This window comes from Erinaceus europaeus, chromosome 3, assembly GCF_950295315.1.
Source record: "Erinaceus europaeus chromosome 3, mEriEur2.1, whole genome shotgun sequence".
NCBI classification, from domain to species: domain Eukaryota; kingdom Metazoa; phylum Chordata; class Mammalia; order Eulipotyphla; family Erinaceidae; genus Erinaceus; species Erinaceus europaeus.
In genome coordinates this window covers 15,453,909-15,472,885 of record NC_080164.1, presented here as the reverse complement: position 1 = coordinate 15,472,885, position 18,977 = coordinate 15,453,909, and the positions used below count along the sequence as shown (strand labels likewise).

The 18,977-nt window shown below is 48.5% G+C and overlaps 1 protein-coding gene across 2 annotated transcripts in view; it reads right to left on the bottom strand.

Annotated features, from left to right (window-relative positions):
• The window catches only part of EFR3B (EFR3 homolog B), a 90,533-nt gene that overhangs the window by 52,895 nt on the left and 18,661 nt on the right, over positions 1-18,977 (bottom strand). Inside the window, exon 1 of one of the 2 annotated variants that reach the window (XM_060186677.1) lies at positions 6,016-6,062. The exons of the other annotated variant lie outside the window; for it this stretch is intronic. The gene's annotated coding sequence lies outside the window, so the exon portion shown is untranslated. Of the gene's footprint in view, positions 1-6,015; positions 6,063-18,977 lie in introns of those variants that run through there. 2 annotated transcript variants of the gene reach the window in all.

The following is an 18,977-nucleotide window of genomic DNA, read 5'->3' as shown; positions in this document are numbered from 1 at the left end:
AGAGCACCACTCCAGTATGGAGATGTAATGACAGGCATTAAGCTGAGGATCTCATGCTTGAGAGGCCAAGGCTTTATCCACTGCGCCACTGCTGGGAAATTGTGCAGATGCAGTCACATCTGCTATGTTGTCCCCTCAGGCTACTGCTAGTTCCCACGAGAGTTGGGACATTCTCGGAGTGCCTGTTCAGCCATATTGTGCCCTCAGGGCATTGTCTATATCCCCGCGATATTTGGAGTGCTTTGGTTACTCCTCCCCCTTCCCATTCTCGCGAAAGCTGCTCCTATAAAAGCCCTTCTTCTTCCACACCTCGTTCTCTTGCCAGCGCTTCACTCCGGTGTTCAGACACAGGAAAGGTTACTGCGTGAGGCGGCCATTTTCGCTAACTCCACGTGGCCCAACATGCCTCTCTAGCACCCAACTCTGAGGTGCCAGCGCAAATAAAGATTTGTGTTTCCTCTTCGCTCCAGACCCCCTCTCTCTCTTCTCCGCGGCCCGCGCACAACAACACACCACTGCAGGGATAAAGACCCAGGGTCACTGCACTTTCTCCTACAAGCAAAGTTCTCTGCTCTACCCTGTAGAGCCACCACTCAGAACACCACACTTGTCCTTATTACTCCTTGTCTTCTGCTTCCCAGGCAGATAACAGAGCTAAAGACCAACTAAGAAAGAAGAACCCTTTTAGATTCATAACTTGATGGCCTCAAGGCCTGGCAGGTCTGGCTTAGCCCCAAATCCACTTTCAGTTTTTTCAAGAAATAGACGCATGAGAAGTTTCTAGCCCCTCCTGCTACCCGTCTGCAGACTTGAGCAATATCCCCATTTCCTTGGTCTATGGGCTGCAGTAAACAAAGGCCTTTCCCTCTGGGTGTCAGTTATGGGCTGGTCTGTGGTTTTCTGTGGCACCAGGCAGCAGGGCTTCTCCTCTTTGACTGCAATTTTTTTCTTTTAACAACCACAAGGGTCCTCTCTCTCTCTCTCTCTCTTCCTCTCTCTCTCTCTCTCTCTCTCTCTCTCTCTCTCCCTTTCTCTCATTTACTTATGAAAGAGAGAGAACCATAATATCATTCTGGTATATATGATTCCAGGGATTGAACTCTCAACCTTATGCTTCCACGTCTGGCACTCTACCTACCCACTGTGCTACCTCCTGGGATAAACATGGTGGAGCTTTACTGTTGGTTTGTTTTACCAGAGCACAAATCAGCTCTGGCTTATGGTGGTACAGGGGCTTGAACCTGGGGCTTTGGAGCCTCAAGCATGAGTCTCTGCATAACCATTATGTTATCTAACCCCCACCCTTTCTAGCTTATTTTAAAAAAATATTTTATTTATTTATTTATTTATTGGATAGAGACAGAGATAAATCAAGAGGGAAAGGAGGACTGGGGAAATTGCATAATGATAGTTATGCCAAAGACTTTCATGCCTGAGGCTCCAAGGTCCCAGGTTCAATTCTCAGCACCACCATAAACCAGACTGAGCAGTGCGATAGACTCTCTGTCACTGAAAATGTTAAAGATGTTCACTGCTTCACCACCTGTGAAGAAACCCCTCTGCAGGTGGGGAACTGGGGGCTTGAACCAGGATCCTTGCACCTTGCACCACATGCACTTAATCCAATGCGCTACTGCCCAGCCCTACAGTGGGATTTTCAAAGAGGTTGGGGTAGGTAAGTGGGAGTCATATAGCTGACCAGATCCTGTGTGTGTAGTAGTGATGGAAGGGGAGAGACCTGTAGCACTGTTTTGCCTTTCACAGTGGGGTTTTCTCTTCTTTCTTTCTCTCTTTCTTTCTTTCTTTTTTTTTTTTTTGTCTCCACGGTTATCACTGGGGCTCAGTGCCATCACTATGGATCCACTGCTCCTAGAGGCTATTTTCCCCATTTTTGTTGTCCTTGTTGCTGCCCTTGTTGTGGTTGTTATTTTGTTATAGCTGTTGTAGGATAAGACAGAGAGAAATTATGAGAGGAGGGGAAGACAGAGAGGAGAAGAGAAAGATAGACATCTGCAGACCTGCTTCACCACCTGTGAAGAAACCCCTCTGCAGGTGGGGAACTGGGGGCTTGAACCAGGATCCTTGCACCGGTCCTTGCACTTTGCACCACATGCACTTAACCCAATGCGCTACTGCCCAGCCCTACAGTGGGATTTTCAAAGAGGTTGGGGTAGGTAAGTGGGAGTCATATAGCTGACCAGATCCTGGCAGGAGGAAAGAACTGGAAAAAAGAAACACAACCTACGACCTTTCCATCATATTTGTTCCACTAAAGAAAGTGACCTGATCACACAACAAAGGGATTTCTTGGGGCCTCAGCTTGAGGACGGAAAGCCCCACACACTGTAAGGCCAGGAGCCTGGGAACCGGGGCCAGAGGGCCGGGCTGGGTGCCTAACAAAGTAGCAAGTGAGAGGAGCTATGGAGAGTCTCTGCCCGCAAGCAGGTGAACCCAAAGCAGCTCTCTGAATACAGAGAAGGGGCAGAGGACCACAGAAGACACTTTAAAGTGTTTGAGACCTTTTGCCGTGTATGCGGCCCAGGTTGAAGGAAAGCCCCCACTGCACTGAAGGAAACTTTGGTGCTGTGTTCTCTTTCACTCTCTTTTTGCCTCTCTGTCTCCATCTAAAATAAACTAAGATAAAAATAAACTGGAAACCATCGTTATGGGAGATTGAGGCATATGCTGCCACATACTTCCTGGGGTCTGGGGAGACAGCTCCCCAGCTCAGGACTACTCACTTGAGCACTTGGCATTGCATCCATCAGAGCAGTGTTTTGGTTTCTCTTCCTCTCATAAATATTATATGTCTTACACTTATTTCTTTTCTTTTTTTTTTTTAAAGATTTTATTTATTTATGAGAAAGATGGGAGGAGAGAGAAAGAACTAGACATCACTCTGGCACATGTGCTGCCGGGGATCGAACTTGGGACCTCATGCTTGAGAGTCCAAAGCTTTACCACTGCGCTACCTCCCAGGCTACCTTACACTTATTTCTGATGGTTGTTATTAACTACTGTTGTTATTTCTTTTTTTAAAAACTTTTTTATATTTTATTTATTTATTTTCCCTTTTTATGCCCTTGTTGTTTTTTATTGTCATTGTAGTTATTATTGTTGTTATTGATGTCGTCATCGTCAGATAGGACAGAGAGAAATAGAGAGAGGAGGGCAAAGACAGAGATGGGGGGAGAGAAAGACAGACACCTGCAGACCTGCTCCACCGCCTGTGAAGTGACTCCCCTGCAGGTGAAGGGTTTGAACCGGGACCCTTATGCCAGTCCTTGGGCTTTATGCCACGTGCATTTAACCTGCTGCGCTACTGCCCGACTCGCTCAGTCCCTGATGTGAAACCGGCACACTTCTAGTCCCTACTGTCCAGGGCTGAGCAATCTGAATTTGCACAGTGTTTTGTAACGAAAACTCGTTGAAAGCTAGAGTCATGGCATTGGGTCACAGGTCATGCAGAGGTTCTAGGGAAATGTAGTTCTGTGAGTCTCTGTGAGCCAGGCTGAAAAGCCATTAAAATCATTAACAACAGAAGAGAAAACACTAAGCAGAACTTGGACTGGAGTTGGTGCAAGACTCTGGGGGGTGGGGGAGAGGGTTCAGGTCTTGGAATATGATGGCAGAGGAGGACCTAGTGGGGGTTGAATTGTTATGTGGAAAACTGGGAAATGTTATGTATGTACAAACTATTGTATTTTACTGTCAACTGTAAACCATTAATCCCCCAATAAAGAAATTTAAAAAATCATTAACAAGAGACAGACACTGAAGTGTCCACCAGAGGGGGTGGGACTTGCAGGTGGTAAAGCAGGTGCACTGTCCAGCTAGCCTGTCGGCCCTCAATTCTCTCCATTCTCCTCTCTCTCTGTCTCTCCACAGCACAGCTCAGCTCTGGTTTATGGTGGTGCAGGGGATTGAACCTGGGGCTTCCGTACTCTATTGTGTGATGAGGCTCAGGGACTTCAAAGACTAGTCCTCCCCCCCCCCACTTCCAGGTGACCCCAGGGCTCATTCTCCACCCCCCCGCCCCCCCCCACTCCCCCCCATGGTAGAGCCAGCCCAGGGGGAACGCGGACGGTGAGTGTGAGGCCTTTGATCAGCGTGAGACCGGGAGTTGCCTCTGCTCCTTGCCCTCAGCTTCCTTCCCGTAAACATTGTGCCTTCTCCACTACACCAATTAAAAAGGCCTTTTTGCTCAAAATAGTTCATATTTGTTTTCTTAACTTTACAATCCCCTTTTAAAGGCAGGCCTGGGCTTCCCAGCCAAGCAAGCTTACCATTTCTAAGCTATTTGCAGTAGAAGTTGACTGAGGGTTAACTGCACAGCACCCCTTCCAAATGAGTGAATGAATGAATGAATGGATGGATGAATGATGAGTGGGAAAGAGCAGGTTCAGAAAGCAAGGGGTGAAGGATGGAGGGCAGACTCAAGTGCCTCCCCTGAGAGCCAGTCCTGGCATCCAGCTGCTGTGATCTGAACATCAGGAGCCGGCAAGGTCCTTGCTGGGTGGGGAAGAGGAAGAAGTTTAAAGCAGCCAGGTACTGCGATCCAGAAAGTAGCATACTGGATAAGACGCTGGACCCTCAAGCATGAGGTCCCAAGTTCAATTCTTGGTAGCACATGTACCAGAATGATGTCTGTTTTCTTTCTCTCTCCTCCTATCTTTCTAAATAAATAAATAAGTAGATAAATAAATAACATTTTTTTAAAAGTCCAAGTTCTGCCACCAAGGAACTTACTCTCTTGTTGGGGACATAAGACCCTCATGCATTTTGCTGAAGCTGTGTCACCATGAGTCTAAGGAGTCCCTACTACAGAAGACATTTCTGGGAGGTGGATGAATCCAGGAGGACTTCCTGGAAAAGGAAGAGACCCAGAATGGATGTCTAAGGATGAAGTGAAGACCGAGGAGTCCATGAAAGGAGAACTCAGGCCAGGCAGTGGTGTGCCTGATTAATGCCACTGTGTGCAAGGACCTACACTCAGGTCCCTGGTCCCCACCTACAGGGGGAAAGCTTCACAAGCAGTGTTTGTGAAGTCTCTTCCTCCACTCCATTCACACACACACACACACACACACACACACACACACACACACACACACTTTCCTTCTTTATTATTTTTCCATCTAATAAAATATATTAGAAAAAAATAACAGTGGAAATTTTATTTAAAACAGGAAAAAAAAAACCCTCAGCCATATCACAAAATAGAACAATTTAAGAAAATCAAAAAGGTTTTCCTTTGGCCTTATTTTCTTATTCTGACTTTATTTGTTTGATAGAGAGAAACTGTGAGGGTAAGAGGACAGAGATGGGAAAAGAGAGGGAGATTCCTGCAGCTCTGCTTTACTACTCATGAAGCCTTTCCCCTGCAGGTGGGGACCAAGGGCTTAAACCCAGGTCCCTGTAATATGTGCACGGTAATATGTGCACTTAACCACATGCACCACCACCTGGCCCCTTCCTTTTGCCTTATTTTTTTTTAATATTTATTTATTTTCCCTTTTTGTTGCCCTTGTTTTTCTTTTCATTGTTGTTGTAGTTATTGTTGTTGTTATTGACATCTTTGTTAGATAGGACAGAGGGCAATGTAGAGTGGAAAGGGAAGACAGAGGGGGAGAGAAAGGCAGACCTGCTTCAAGACTTGTGAAGTGACTCCCCTGCAGGTGGGGAGCCGGGGGCCACGTGCGCTTAGCCCGCTGCACTACTGCCCAACTCCCTTGACTTATTTTTTCTTTTCAATGAAATACTTGGGGCACCAGGCAGTGGTGTACCCTGTGCAGCAGGCACATTAACATGCACAAGGACCTGGGTTCAAACCCCTCAGTTTCCACTTGCAAAGGGGAAACGTGCAAAGCAGTGAAGCAGGTGTCTTTCTCTCCCTCTCTGCCTCCCCTCTCCACCCCTCTCCCTCCTATCAATAAAACGAATAACTAAATAGAAACGAAAGGACTACTTGGGTATGAACTTGTAAAATCAGGAAGGAGTGAACTGAAATCCCACAGGATCTCACTGTCCGTGATCAAGATACCAGTGTATTTGTCCTGGCTCTTGCTGTCAGTGTGAATGTTAAAGTTGCTCATCTCAGTTCCCTCGGATAGTGCGCTGCTTTGTGCTGTGCGCCACCCAGGTTTGACTTCAGTACCACAGCATTGAAGGAAGCTTTGGTGCTGTGCTCTCTTTCACTCTTTCTGCTTCTGTCTGTAAATAAATAAATAAAATGCACACCCAGCTGGGCTCACCCATGGCCTATGCTAAACCTGATTTCCTCTTTTTCACCAGCCATCTTCGGACCAGACTGCTTCAGTTAATCATCCCCCACTGCTGTTTCCTGGTTCTCTGAATTACTCTGAATGACACAGCAATTAGAGCCAGCACTGCGGGCAGGAGCCTGCTGGGGTCTGACAGGTGATGGGCGCGCAGGGGGAGGAGGTCTGGCTGAGGGTTCAGCAAAGGGGAGCATCCTCGGGGGCAAAGACAAGGCTCTCCTGGTCCAGGGAGGAAGCCAGAAGAGGGTGCTGTCATGCTGGAGGGAGACAGGGCCCGTGGTGAGCGAGGCAGGTCCGGTTTTCCAGACAGATTTGATTAGCCAAGTCCCCCGCAGACAGTCTGGGCCAGGAGCTGTCAGTCGCTCCAGCTCTCTGCGCCCCACCCCCCTCAATTTCCGGCCAATCTTATTGACTCTGATAAGAACTTTAATTGAAGGTAGGAAGTTAAGAGGAAAGAAATGCAATGCAGGCCATTGATTTAATGTCAGGCCTTCCCATCTCCACTAACTGCCAACTTCCCAGGGTTTGGATGGCGCCCTGCAAGAGGTTGATGGAGAAAAGGAACTGAATGGAAGCCAGGTGATGGTGCACCTGGTTAAACACACACATTACCATGCTCCACAGGCAGGGTTCAAAACTCTGCTCCCCACCTGCGGGGGGGGGGGGGGGGAAGGTGGTGGCGGTAAGCTTCAAAAGCAATGAAGCAGTGCTGCAGGTCTCTCTCTCTCACCCTCCCTCCCTCTCTAGTCTAAATTTCTCTGTCCTATTGAATTGAAAGAAATAAAAAGAAAGAAAGGAAGAAAGAGAGAGAGAGAGAGAGAGAGGGAGGAAGGGAGGAAGGGAGGAAGGGAGGAAGGAAGGAAGGAAGGAAGGAAGGAAGGAAGGAAGGAAGGAAGGAAAAGGAAGAAAGAACAACAGGGCTTCCATCACTGGGCTGTGAGGACCAGACCCAAGTGAGAGCCTGAAGACTGGAGACTCTCTAGTGAGCATTCAGCGACTAGTAGCAGGAGGTCCCGAGTTCAAGCCCTGGGGTCGCATGTGCCAGAGTGGTGCTCCTCTGGCCCTCGCTCTTATTTTCATAAATAAAGAAAGAATCTTAAAGTTATAATTCCCCACCTGCAGCAAGAAAGCATCACAAGTGGTGAAGAAGTGCTGCAGGTGTCTCTCTGTCTTTCTTCCTATCTCTCTCATCCTCTCAATTTCTGGCTGGCTGCCTCTATCCAATAAACACATAAAGACAATAAAAATATACATTTAATAGACCTACACACCCTCCTCACATACTTCCTACTTGACTTTCCTCAAGTACTCCAAAGCTAACCTTGTCAGACAAAGTAAAGATCACAAAAGCTGGATGAGGGCAAGAGACTGGCATACTTTAATGATGACACTACCAGGGCACTACCAGGGCACCCCATCACCTGGGGTCCTATAGTCAGGAGTCCTGGGATTCCCACACGGACATAATGGGCCTAGACTGCTAACAGACCCCTTTCTTTACTGCCACTGGCCATCTCCATCAAGAACAGCATAATGGGACCCTACGGGACCTGGCCCTCAATGTGGATCAACAATGGTAGGGAATGTTCTATTCTCTACAGGGAGAGTGGGCAACATACTCTACCACTTAAGGAAGATGGGTCCTGAAATTAGTGCAGCCTGGAATGTTCCTAGCCATGACCACAGAATGTGAGCTCAGACCTACAGGGATGTAGAAGTTACATAGGTTCCTGTGCTGAACATGGGTCCCAGATGAAACCTATGGGGTTTACGGTTAACAATATTTATAGGCTTTTCCCATATTTGGGAGCTACTCTCTTCCCTGATCCACCTTTCTAGTCCTTTTTCCAACTATGACACCATCATCCCAGCCAGCACCTTTGGCCCACCTGCATGTTAGCTGTCAGACTCAGGCAAAAACTGGTAAAGTCACGGGCCCCTTGGAATATACCTAAAATAGACCCACTAGCTTTTTCCAAAATGGAGACCCCAAATCTTCATCTGCAATATTCTTGCCTTTAGGTTCATGATTAGTCAACAACTTGTTCTGCTTTATACCTTAACTCTTTTTCAACCACCAGGTTCCAGATGCTACCATGATGCCAGCCTAACTTCCCTGGGCAGACGGCCTCACCAATATGTCCTAGAACCCCACCTCTCCAGAGCCCCGCCCCACTAGGGAAAGAGAGAGACAGGCTGGGGGTGTGGACCGAACTGCCAACACCCATGTTCAGTGGGGAAGCAATTACAGAAGCCAGACCTTCCACCTTCTGCATCCCATAATGACCCTGGGTCCATACTCCCAGAGAAATAAAGAATAGGAAGCTTTCAAGGGAGGGGATGGGGTACAGAGTTCTGGTGGTGAGAATTGTTCCCCTCTTATTCTATGGTCTTGTCAATATTTCCATTTTATAAATTAATATACATACACACATATATAATTTTTTGCCTCCAGGATTATTGTTGGGGCTCGGTGTGTACACTATGGATCCACTGCTCCTGGCGGCTAATTTTTTTTCCATTTTATTGGAGAGAACAGAGAGAAATGGAGAGAGAAGGGGAAGATAGAGAGGGGAAGACACCAGCAGACTGCTTCACTGCTTGGGGAGCAATCGCCCTTCAGGTGGGGAGCCAGGGGCTCAAACTGGTATCCTTGTGAGGGTCCTTGTGCTCCATACTATGTGCGCTTAACCCAGTGTGCCACCGCCCAACCCCTTAATAAAAAATACATATTTTAAAAGTTACAATTCACTATCCTTGTCATTAGTATAATATTAATCTTTATGGAGTCCATACTTCACACATGGACAACCTGACCACTCCACATCACTTTGTCACTCAGAGAGAGAGACAGACAGACTGAGAGACTAACAGAGAGATGGATATCACAACACTGGAGTTTCCTTTGGTGCCATGGCACTTCCCACATGGTAGCAGGCTCAACCATGGCCATGCAGACACCCTACCTACCCAGTGAGCTAAGTCTCCAGCCTGCAATTGGTATGATTATGATCATGATCACTAAAACCTCTTTCCCAACTGACGTGAGAAGGTAGGATAGAGATAAATGGAATTTGAGAGCAAGTATGGTCCTTAAACTTTTTGGTGGGGCTGGGCAGTGGTGCACCTGGTTAAGCACACAGGTTATAGTGCACAAGGACCCAGGTTCAAGCCCCCAGTCCCCACCTGCATGGGGAAAGCTTCACGAGTGGTGAAGCAGGGCTGCAGGTATCTCTCAATCACTCTCTCTCCCCTCTTGATTTCTGGCTGTCTCTATCCAAAAATAAAGATAAAAAAAAAAAAAACTTTTTGGTTTGGACCTGAGATAGAGATCACTCGGACAGAGCGCTGCTTTAGCATGTACGCAAACCCCAGGATCAGGCCTGGGCCCCACAGCATTGAGGAGGGCTTTGGTGCTGTGGTGTCACTTGCCTTCTGCCTCTCTGTTTCTGTCATTTAAGAATTAAGAGGAGGAGGAGGAAAGAGGTAGAGAATAAACTTTTGGGTTTATTTAAGATTCAAGTTATTTATTACAAATGAGAGAGAATCGAGAGAGAGAGAAAGAAAGGGAGAGAGAAAGAGAGAGAAAGAAAGAGAGAAAAGAAAGGGAGAGATAGAATGAGAGAAAGAGAAATAAAAAGAGAGAGAGAAAGAGAGAGAGAGAGGGGAAACTAAGAGACCAGAGCATGTGGTACATGTGGTCACAGGGGTCAAACTGGGACCCTCAGCCCGAAGCTCCACCAGCTGATCCGCTGCTCTGCACACCTGCAGGTGTTAACAACCATTAACCGGAACCCAAACCCAGCTGGACACCTGTCACCACTCTGAGTGCCAAGGATCCAGCAGCCAAGGGGATGGGAGTGGAGGGTCAGAGACCAGCTACAACTGTCGTGTCACTGAGTGGACCTGTGCCAGGCAACACACTAAGTGTGGGGGCTGGGTGGTGGTGCGCCTGATTGAGTGCACATGTTACAGTGCACAAGGACTGGGGTTCAAGCCTCTAGTCCCCACCTGCAGGGGAGAAGCTTTGTGGGTCATGAAGCAGGACTGCAGGTATCTCTCTATCTTTCTTCCTATCATCTGTCAATTTCCCCTCTAGATTTCTGTTTCTATCCAATAAATAAATAAAGACTTTTAAAAATGCTTTTAAAGACACTTTTTTTTTTGCCTCCAGGGTTATCACTGGGGCTCAGTGCCTGCACTACAAATCCACTGCTCCTAGAGGCTATTTTTTCCCTTTTGTTTCCCTTGTTTATCATTGTTGTTGTTGCTATTGTTGTTGGATAGGACAGAGAGAAATGGAGAGAGGAGGGGAAGACAGAGAGGGCGAGAGAAAGATAAACACCTGCAGACCTGCTTCACCACCTGTGAAACGACTCCCCTGAAGGTGGGGAGCCGGGGGCTCGAACCAGGACCCTTGCTCCAGTCTTCCTGCTTAGCACCATGTGTGCTTAACCTGCTGCACTACCGCCTAATCCCCCCCCCTTTTTTTTTGGCACAGTAAGGGCCTCATGCAGGCACAGCCTCACCACCCCTCCTGGCCGCTCTGCATTCAGGTAGACAGAGGGAGAGAGCTTCCTCAGATGCTGTAGCACTTCCCATTGGGTGTCAGGGCCACACCCTGTGCACATGCCTCCTCTGCCTGGCTGCGTTCCCTTTTGGACAGAGTCTCAGAGGCAGACACAGTCACTCTCATTTCACAGGTGGCACCAAGCCTTGGCTCACATCAAGCTGCTGACGTGGAGACACTTAAAGAGCTGAGGTCTCTGCCCTCAGATACCTTATATTGCTGGCTGGTAAAAATAGCAGCAAGAGTACATTCAACAGGAACATGGAACATATAATCAGGACCTACTAATTAAATGTTCCCCATGTGCAGAGCAGGTTTTTTCTGGGGGGGGGGGCTGGCGAGGGCACAGGGAGGCATTAGGAGGCTAATTTGGAGTATTACTTAAAAGAGACAGGTCCCCACTGAACTGGGAGGAAGAGAACGCCTCCTGTGCACAGAGAGAGGAGAGAGAGAGAGAGCATGCTGACATTTCCCGGGTGCCTACTGTGTGCCTGGCCTAAGCAGCCTGCATTCTCAACACATCCCGTGAGTTAGAACGGGCACTTTTCAGATGAGCAAACCACAGCACAGAGAGGTTAATAAGCTTGCCCAAGGTCACACAGCACATGGGGCAGTCGAGGAAGAGAAGCCATGAAGAAAAGGGGATGACGTCAAGTGACTGTGGAGGCCTAGCTTAGCTGTGAGTGAGTGGGCACTGAGTGTGAGAGTGGGAGAGACACCAGCAGCGCGGCTCCATCGCTCATGAAGCTGCGCCCTGCAGGTGAGGACCCAGGTCCTTGTGCACGGTGACACATGTGCTCTACTGGGTACACCACTGTCCACGAATAATGTCTGGTCCTCCTTCTCTCATGAATAAATATATCTTTACAATTGTCTGTAACCTGTTACCTACCACACTTCTGTCCTCTATTGTTTCCCCCAGCCAGGATTTTTCTCTTTCTTCCTTTCTTCTTTTTTTTCCAGAGCACTGCTTATCTCTGGCTTATGGCGGTATGGGGAATTGAACCTGAGACTTTGGAGCCTTGGATATGAGAGTCTCTTTGCATAACCATTATGCTATCTCCCCCACCTTCTCAGCCAGGACTTCACTGTAGCTTCATGCACTACTGACAAACTCTCCCCCACTTATTATTATTACTACTACTATTAAGTAGAAGGGGTGGGGAAACATCACAGCATGGCTCCATCACTCGGGAAGCTTCCTATGCAGGTGCTCCCATGTGATGGCCGGAGGACTCGAACCTGGTAACGTGTGGACTCTACCAGGTGAGCTACCTCCCCCCCCCCATGCTTTTTATCCCAGCTCAGCCATCACTAACGCCACCAGGACTCTTTTTTTTTTTTTTTTTAATCCACTATAAGCCAGTGGCTACTACTGGGAACAAAATAGCCAGGTAGGAGACCCTTAGTAGCTCTTGTTTCAGTGGGTTTTGAACCCAGGGGAGGAAGGCCCTGGGCAAAGTGCACACTGGCTCTCTTCACATGAATGTCCCATCTCCCTCCCCTGCCCCTTAGAAATGACCCTGGGCGTGGGAGATAGCTCAGCAGGTAGGTCACTGCATGGCTATGTGTGAGGCCCTGGGTTTGATCCCGAGCACCATGTGGGAGCACCAGGGAACTCAGAGGATGGTCAAGTGGTGCTGTGGTGTCTCCTCTCTCGCTCGGAAATGGACTGAGAAAACTGGGTCAGGGAGGCCACCAGGCTGGTGACGCACTAGCCCGAGGCCCTGGGTGCCTGCCCAGCCTCTCGAGTCAAAATGGTGAGCAGTCTCTTTGCTCTGCTCTTCTCTGCTCTGCTCCCCCCCAGCCATCAAACGCCAGCAGAGAGCTAGCCTCTGAGGCTGCTGCCTTGTATTTGCACCCCACGTCCATGAAAGGAGACCCCGATTTGGGAAGTTAAGTTCAAAGACAAGGCTCCAGCACCCAGCTTCTACCCATCTGAATGCTGAGCTCAGCCTTCAGACCAGCAGCGTCTGCACCTGTCATCTTCTGACAGTTCCTAGTGTCACAGCGTCTCCAGAGCGTCTTGCAGCCTGTCTGTAAAATCAGGCTCCAGCTTCTCAGCACAGGGCAGAAAACCAGAGATCTGAGTAGATGCAGCTGCCAAAGATAAAACAACAGATCCTGCGTGCTCCAGTCAGAGGTGGGGGCTGGGGTCTCAGACACAGGGACACAATCGGTTGAGCACACAGGTTACTGCACACAGGCCGCTGCTCCCCACCTGCGGGAGGGGGCTGCTGACACCTGCTTCAGGCGTGGCACAGTCCAGATGCCAGAGACCATCCACAGAGTGCTGGCATCTTCCGCTCACACTGTCAGCATTGTTGGTGGTGTGAGCAGTGCACAGGTTACCTTAGTGGAAGGAAGTATTTTGTGGGTCTTTAAACTCAGGAAATCCTAATAAATGATTGCAGAGAGCAGGATGGGGGTGGGGTGGTGAGAGCTTGTGTATGTATTTGTATCTGCAAGGGCTTCCCCACTCAGAAACGTACTCATCTGAAGACCCACTGCAAGGCACAATGACATATATGTGTGTGTGTGTGTGTGTGTGTGTGTGTGTGTGTGTGTGTGTGTGTAGATGATTTATTTATTTATTTATTATTGGATAGAGACAGAGAGAAATTGAGAAAGGAGAGGGAATATAGAGAGATAGATACCTGCAGCCCTGCTTCACCACTCATGAAGCTTTCCCCCCACAGGTGGGGACCAGGGGCTTGAACCTGGGTCCTTGCACACTGTAATGTGTGTGCTTAATCAGGTGCGCCACCACCTGGCCCCAGAGAGATACAGAAAGACCAGGGCACTGCTCAGCTCTGGCTTATGGTGGTGCTAGGGATTGAACCTGGGACCTCAGAACCTCAGGCATGAATTTTTTTTTTTTTTGCAGAACCAGTATGCTATGTGCCCAGCAAATATAAATATATACATATATATTTTTTGAGAAGGAATTTCAAAATTTCAGCCCCTGGATATGCTTAAGATATAAGTATATGTTTATAAAATGATGGTGTATGTCTGTGATGCATTTGTAAAAAGGCCTCAACAGAGGACAGAAAGACTAAAGGTACAATAAAGGGTTAAGAATGTGTAAAAAGACTGGGTATGTACCAAGGTCAGAGACGGTGCAGGCGTTGAGCAAAGAAAAAGCAGGCTGACCCTCTCTGCGTGAGCAAGTGATAACAAGCAGAAACTATGATGGCCAAGCTGAACTTTCTTGAGTGGAATGCAGATCAGTAAAGATGAAAGACAAAGAAATGTTTTCTAGAATGTGCCTAACCATGTCTACAGTTAATTGCCACATGTGATTCTATATTTCTTGTCTGCTTGCTTCCAATAGCTTCTGGCTACGTCAGCTTCTGTAGCCCTGCTAGCTTTTACACTTGCAGAAAAGATATATAAACCAAAGTTCATTGTAACTCAGGGCCTGGAGATTCTCAGAGCTGATCTGACTCCTGGCCGGCGTGTTACTAACTCCTTTCTTCCTCCACCTACTTCGGCTTCAGTCATCTTGATTATTAATAGAGTTCTTTTAACAATTTTAGTGAACCATGGGGAATAAGACTGTCCTCAAAGAGCTGGCAGCATTCGGGGGGAGGATAAGCCCCTGGAAAGTGCTAGCAACCTGGAGATGTAAGGGCAGTGCCGAGAACAGGAAAGCAGGACTGAAGGGCTGAAGATGTTTGCCTGCTTCTCCCCATCCCTGTCGCACGTCCGGTCTCCCACTGGAGCCATCCGGCGGCCTATAAAAAGCAGGGTTACTCACCCCCAGCTTTCCAAATGAGCACGCAGCCTCAAATATAGAAAGCAGAGGAAGCCTCATTGTCAGGGAGCCAGACTGAAGGAGGCAGAGCATGAGCGCTGGAAACATGTAGACGCACCCACAGGAAGGCAAACTCTGCCTCTTACAAGCCGAGGCCCCGAGGCCATCACTCCGAACTCCAGCCCTCTCCTCTGTCACAGCTCCAGTGGTGGCGATGTGACACAAAACAGAGCCCGTGCCCGGGAAGCTGCCGAAACAGAACGCAGGGACCAAGGGGACATGTTTGAAATGCAGAACGGAATCCTGAGCAAGCATCAGAGTTGAGCAAAAAATTTCAGGGCAAGTCTTAAATTGAGCCTGACCCGGGGGGGGGGGGGGGGGCACGTTACGCAGCAGGCACTCATGGCCGACCGAGACCCATTTACAATGAAGCGGCAAGTGCGCATGGGCGCCCTGGGTGCTCCTGCTGAGAGAGACAGGCGGGTGGGCAGTGCCCACGGCAAGCAGCATACAGCAGCCCACAGGCTAGAAAGAGGCAGGTCCTGCAGAAGCCCCTTCCCCCATGGAGAGTGGAGAAGCCCCTCGTGTGCAGACTTTGGAGAGGGGTCCTGTCCCCACAGGAAGCCTGATAGCAGCCGGTGATGCACCAGAGCCTCCCCTGTGACTTCTCTTGGCTGACGTGCACTGGGGCCTGCCTGCAAAAGCCCGGCTAATGGGTCTGAACGCATCAGCTCATTTAAGCGTCTGGATTACACTGCTGCGGGCCCATTGTCCCCATTCCGTAGTGGTTTAGCAGAGCTAAATCACTTATCCTAAGCCCCGCCAATGGCCACAGGGTAGCCGGGTTCCAAAGCCAGGGTTTTCACACCTGACACACACACCCCCAACACACACACAAGCTGCCATGTGTCGCTAGAAAGAAAAAAAAAAAAGAAAGAAAGAAAGGAAAGAAATCCATGTGTGTCACTGTGAGATTTAAGTCTTAGTTTCAAGCTGTGGAAGGCCAGAACTGAGCCATCCTCAGCAGGGATCCCAGGGCAGGCAGGAACAGGGCCTGGGACTCAGGGCTCGGCCCAAGCTCTAGTGAGTCCCCGGAGAGGCTGCAGGCCTGTGCTTGGAGGGCCCTGCACCAGATGGCCCTGTTTATGGGTCCTCTGTCACTATCCTGCCGTTAAGTTGCCTCCCAGCTGCCCAGGGTGACAGCCCTCCCGCTCAGCTTCCTGTGCTGGCTCTTGGCACAGAAGTAGTCTGGTGGCCCCTCGCCACAGCTCTCAAAGAGCCACTTGTCCTGGTGCCGGGGGCCGGCTGGGCTGTGGCTCAGAGGGTTGGCGGCGGCTGGCACGGGTTCTGGGCGGCTTCTAGCAGGGCATCGAGCAGCCATGCAGGACAGAACAGAGCAGTGACTGTCCCCATGCCAGCCGTCTTCCCCAATGCTTCCCTGCCTGCTCACTGAGGTAACGTGAGCCAGCAGTCAGTGCACAGATCTCACACTTCTGGGCGCTCACAGGGAGCACTGTGGACTCATGGGAGGAGCACCGAGGAGGCTGCATGGGTGGGGGAGGGGTGCCCTGCACCTCTCTCTCTCTGTCTGAATGAATGAATGAAGATACTGGCAGGGCGATTGGGAGTGTGTGTACCAGGTTCAATCTCCGACACTGCTACAAATCAAAGCCGAATGATTAGTTAATTAAAACAGCAGAAGACGGGGAGTGCAGCAGGCAGTGCAGCAGGCAGTGGCACACCTAGTTGAGGACACACGTTGCCAACAGCAAGGACCCAGGTTCAAGAGCCCAGTCCCCACCTGCAGGGAAGAAGCTTCACAAGTGGTGAAACAGTCCTGCAGGTGTCTCTCTTTCTCTCTCCCTATCTCCTCTTCCTTTCTCAGTTTCTCTCTGCCCTTCTGGTGCTGGAGAAGGAAAGAAGGAAGGAAGGAAATTCCCAATCAGCTCTGTGATGCCTCACTCAGGAGTCAGCATGCCAGTGTTCCTGGCAGACTTTCTCACAGGCCAGCACATGTGCACTGACTACAGGCTGGTTCCCTTGTGTGGCACTAGCTCTCTTGTTCTCCTTCTTCTCTTCCTGCTCTTCCCTCTCTTTCTCCTCTTACTACTCCTCCTCCTCCTTCACCTATAAACAGGGCTTGCAAGTGCTTACCTGGGGAACAGGCCGTGTTAAGTGTCCGAGTGAGAGGCAGCTCAATCAGAAACCAGCAGCAGACTGGCAGTTGAAGGCACCAGCTTTTGCGGCTTGATTAGGACTGAGGTAGGAATTCACTGCTGATTTCCTTGGCTGGTGGGACTCTAGCATGTAGCACCCCACACCAGCCCCAGCAGTCACAGTGACCCCTCCCACACCTGCTTCCCAACTCAGAGTGGCAACAGCTAGAGCTCTCTATGGGGCGCATGTACACACACACACACACACACACACACACACACACACACACACACACACACACACACACGATTCCGGTGAGTGCACATTCGCACTAACTCAAACAGCTTCAGCAGTCCTCTGTGGACTGAATTCTCATCCCCTGACTACTGTCTTCAGAGACAGTAACAGGCACACCCTTCACTTTATTTATATAAATTCCTTTTACTTAAAAAGTGGACAAATATAGACAAATATAGACAAGTAGCTGCAGAATAACCGTTAGTGCAGACCTTAGGCAAACTGCTGTAGCTTACAGTGGAGGGTTGGGGGTTCAGAACTCTGGTAGGAACGGTGTGGAGTTGTACTCCTGTAATCTTGTAAATCAATATTAAATGACTAATAAACACAAGTAGAACCTGAACTGGAATTGGTGTATCGCACCAAAGTAAAAGACTCTGGGGTGGGGGTGGGTGGGTGGAGAGAATACAGGTCCAAGAAGGATGACAGATGACCTAGTGGGGGTTGTATTGTTATATAGGAAACTGGGGAATGTTATGCATGTACAAACTATTGTATTTACTGTTGAATGTAAAATATTAATTCCCCAATAAAGAAATTTTAAAAAATCATTAAGAAAAAAAAAAAAGAAAGAGAAGGTTAGACCATAGAGGGAAAATGGGCAAATATATATAAACATATAGTTAGAGAAATAATTCAACCCATATCTGTGACCATGGGAGTACCACTACAGTTTCCAATGGAAGGAATGGGGAGACAGAACTCTGCTAGTGGGAATGGTGTGAATGGAATTATATCCCTATTATGTTATAATTTTGTAAACCAATATTAAATCACTATATATGTATATGTATATATACCAGGGGGAGAGGGGGAAGAGGGAGAAATCTCTTCTTCTTCATTCCATCCTCTGGTTCCTGCCAGTAATCCAAGCAAGAAGATGAACCTCCAACTACCTCACATTTTCAATAAGTCATATAGTTAGAACTTAAGAACAAGGAACAGTGAGGGGGAAACATCAGGTGAAACCTGGACTGGGTGGAGCATTTTGCACCAAAGCAAAGGATTCTGGGGAACAGACTGAAGGGACAGGATGAAGGGACAAGGCGGTCCTGGTGTGTCTCCTAGGCACCAACCAAGGGGAGATGAGAGGCTGTGCCTGTGTGTTAAGGACCAGACTGTAAGCCAGTGTGCATTTGGCTTTGTTTTTGCATGTGTTGCTTCAATTCAGATATGTAAATACAATAAAAAAAACCTGCAAAAAAGGGGGTCGGGCGGTGGCGCAGCGGGTTAAGCACATGTGGCGCAAAGCGCAAGGACCGTTGTGAGGATCCAGTTCGAGCTCCTGGCTCCCCACCTGCAAGGGAATCGCTTCACAGGCAGTAAAGCAGGTCGGCAGGTGTCTATCTTTCTCTCCCCCTCTCTGTCTTCCTCTCCTCTCTCCATTTCTCTATGTCCTATCCAACAATGAACAACATCAACAATGGCAATAATAATAACCACAACGAGGCTACGGCAACAAGGGCAACAAAAAGGGGAAAAAATGGTCTCCAGGAGCGGTGGATTCATGGTGCAGGCACCAAGCCCAGCAATAACCCTGGAGGAAAAAAAAAAAAAGAAAAAAAACTGCAAAAAAAAAAATTCTTTTTAAGTATACTTAAAGCTTATTTACTTTAAAAGTTATAATTTTAAATGTATAGATCATCCTCACCAGTCTCAGTTTATTTTTACGTACTTTATTTTAATGAGATACAGAGTGAAAGATAGAGAGAGAGAGAGACCAGAATACTCCTCAGCTCTGGCTTAGTGCTAGAGATTGAACCTGGGACCACAGAGCCTCAGGTATGAATGTCTTTCATATAACCACTATGCTGTCTCCCCTCCCCAATTATTAAGTTTTGATTTTTTATTGGGGGGAATTAATAGTTTATTCCAACGACAGTAAATACAGTTGTTGGTGCATGTGTAAAAT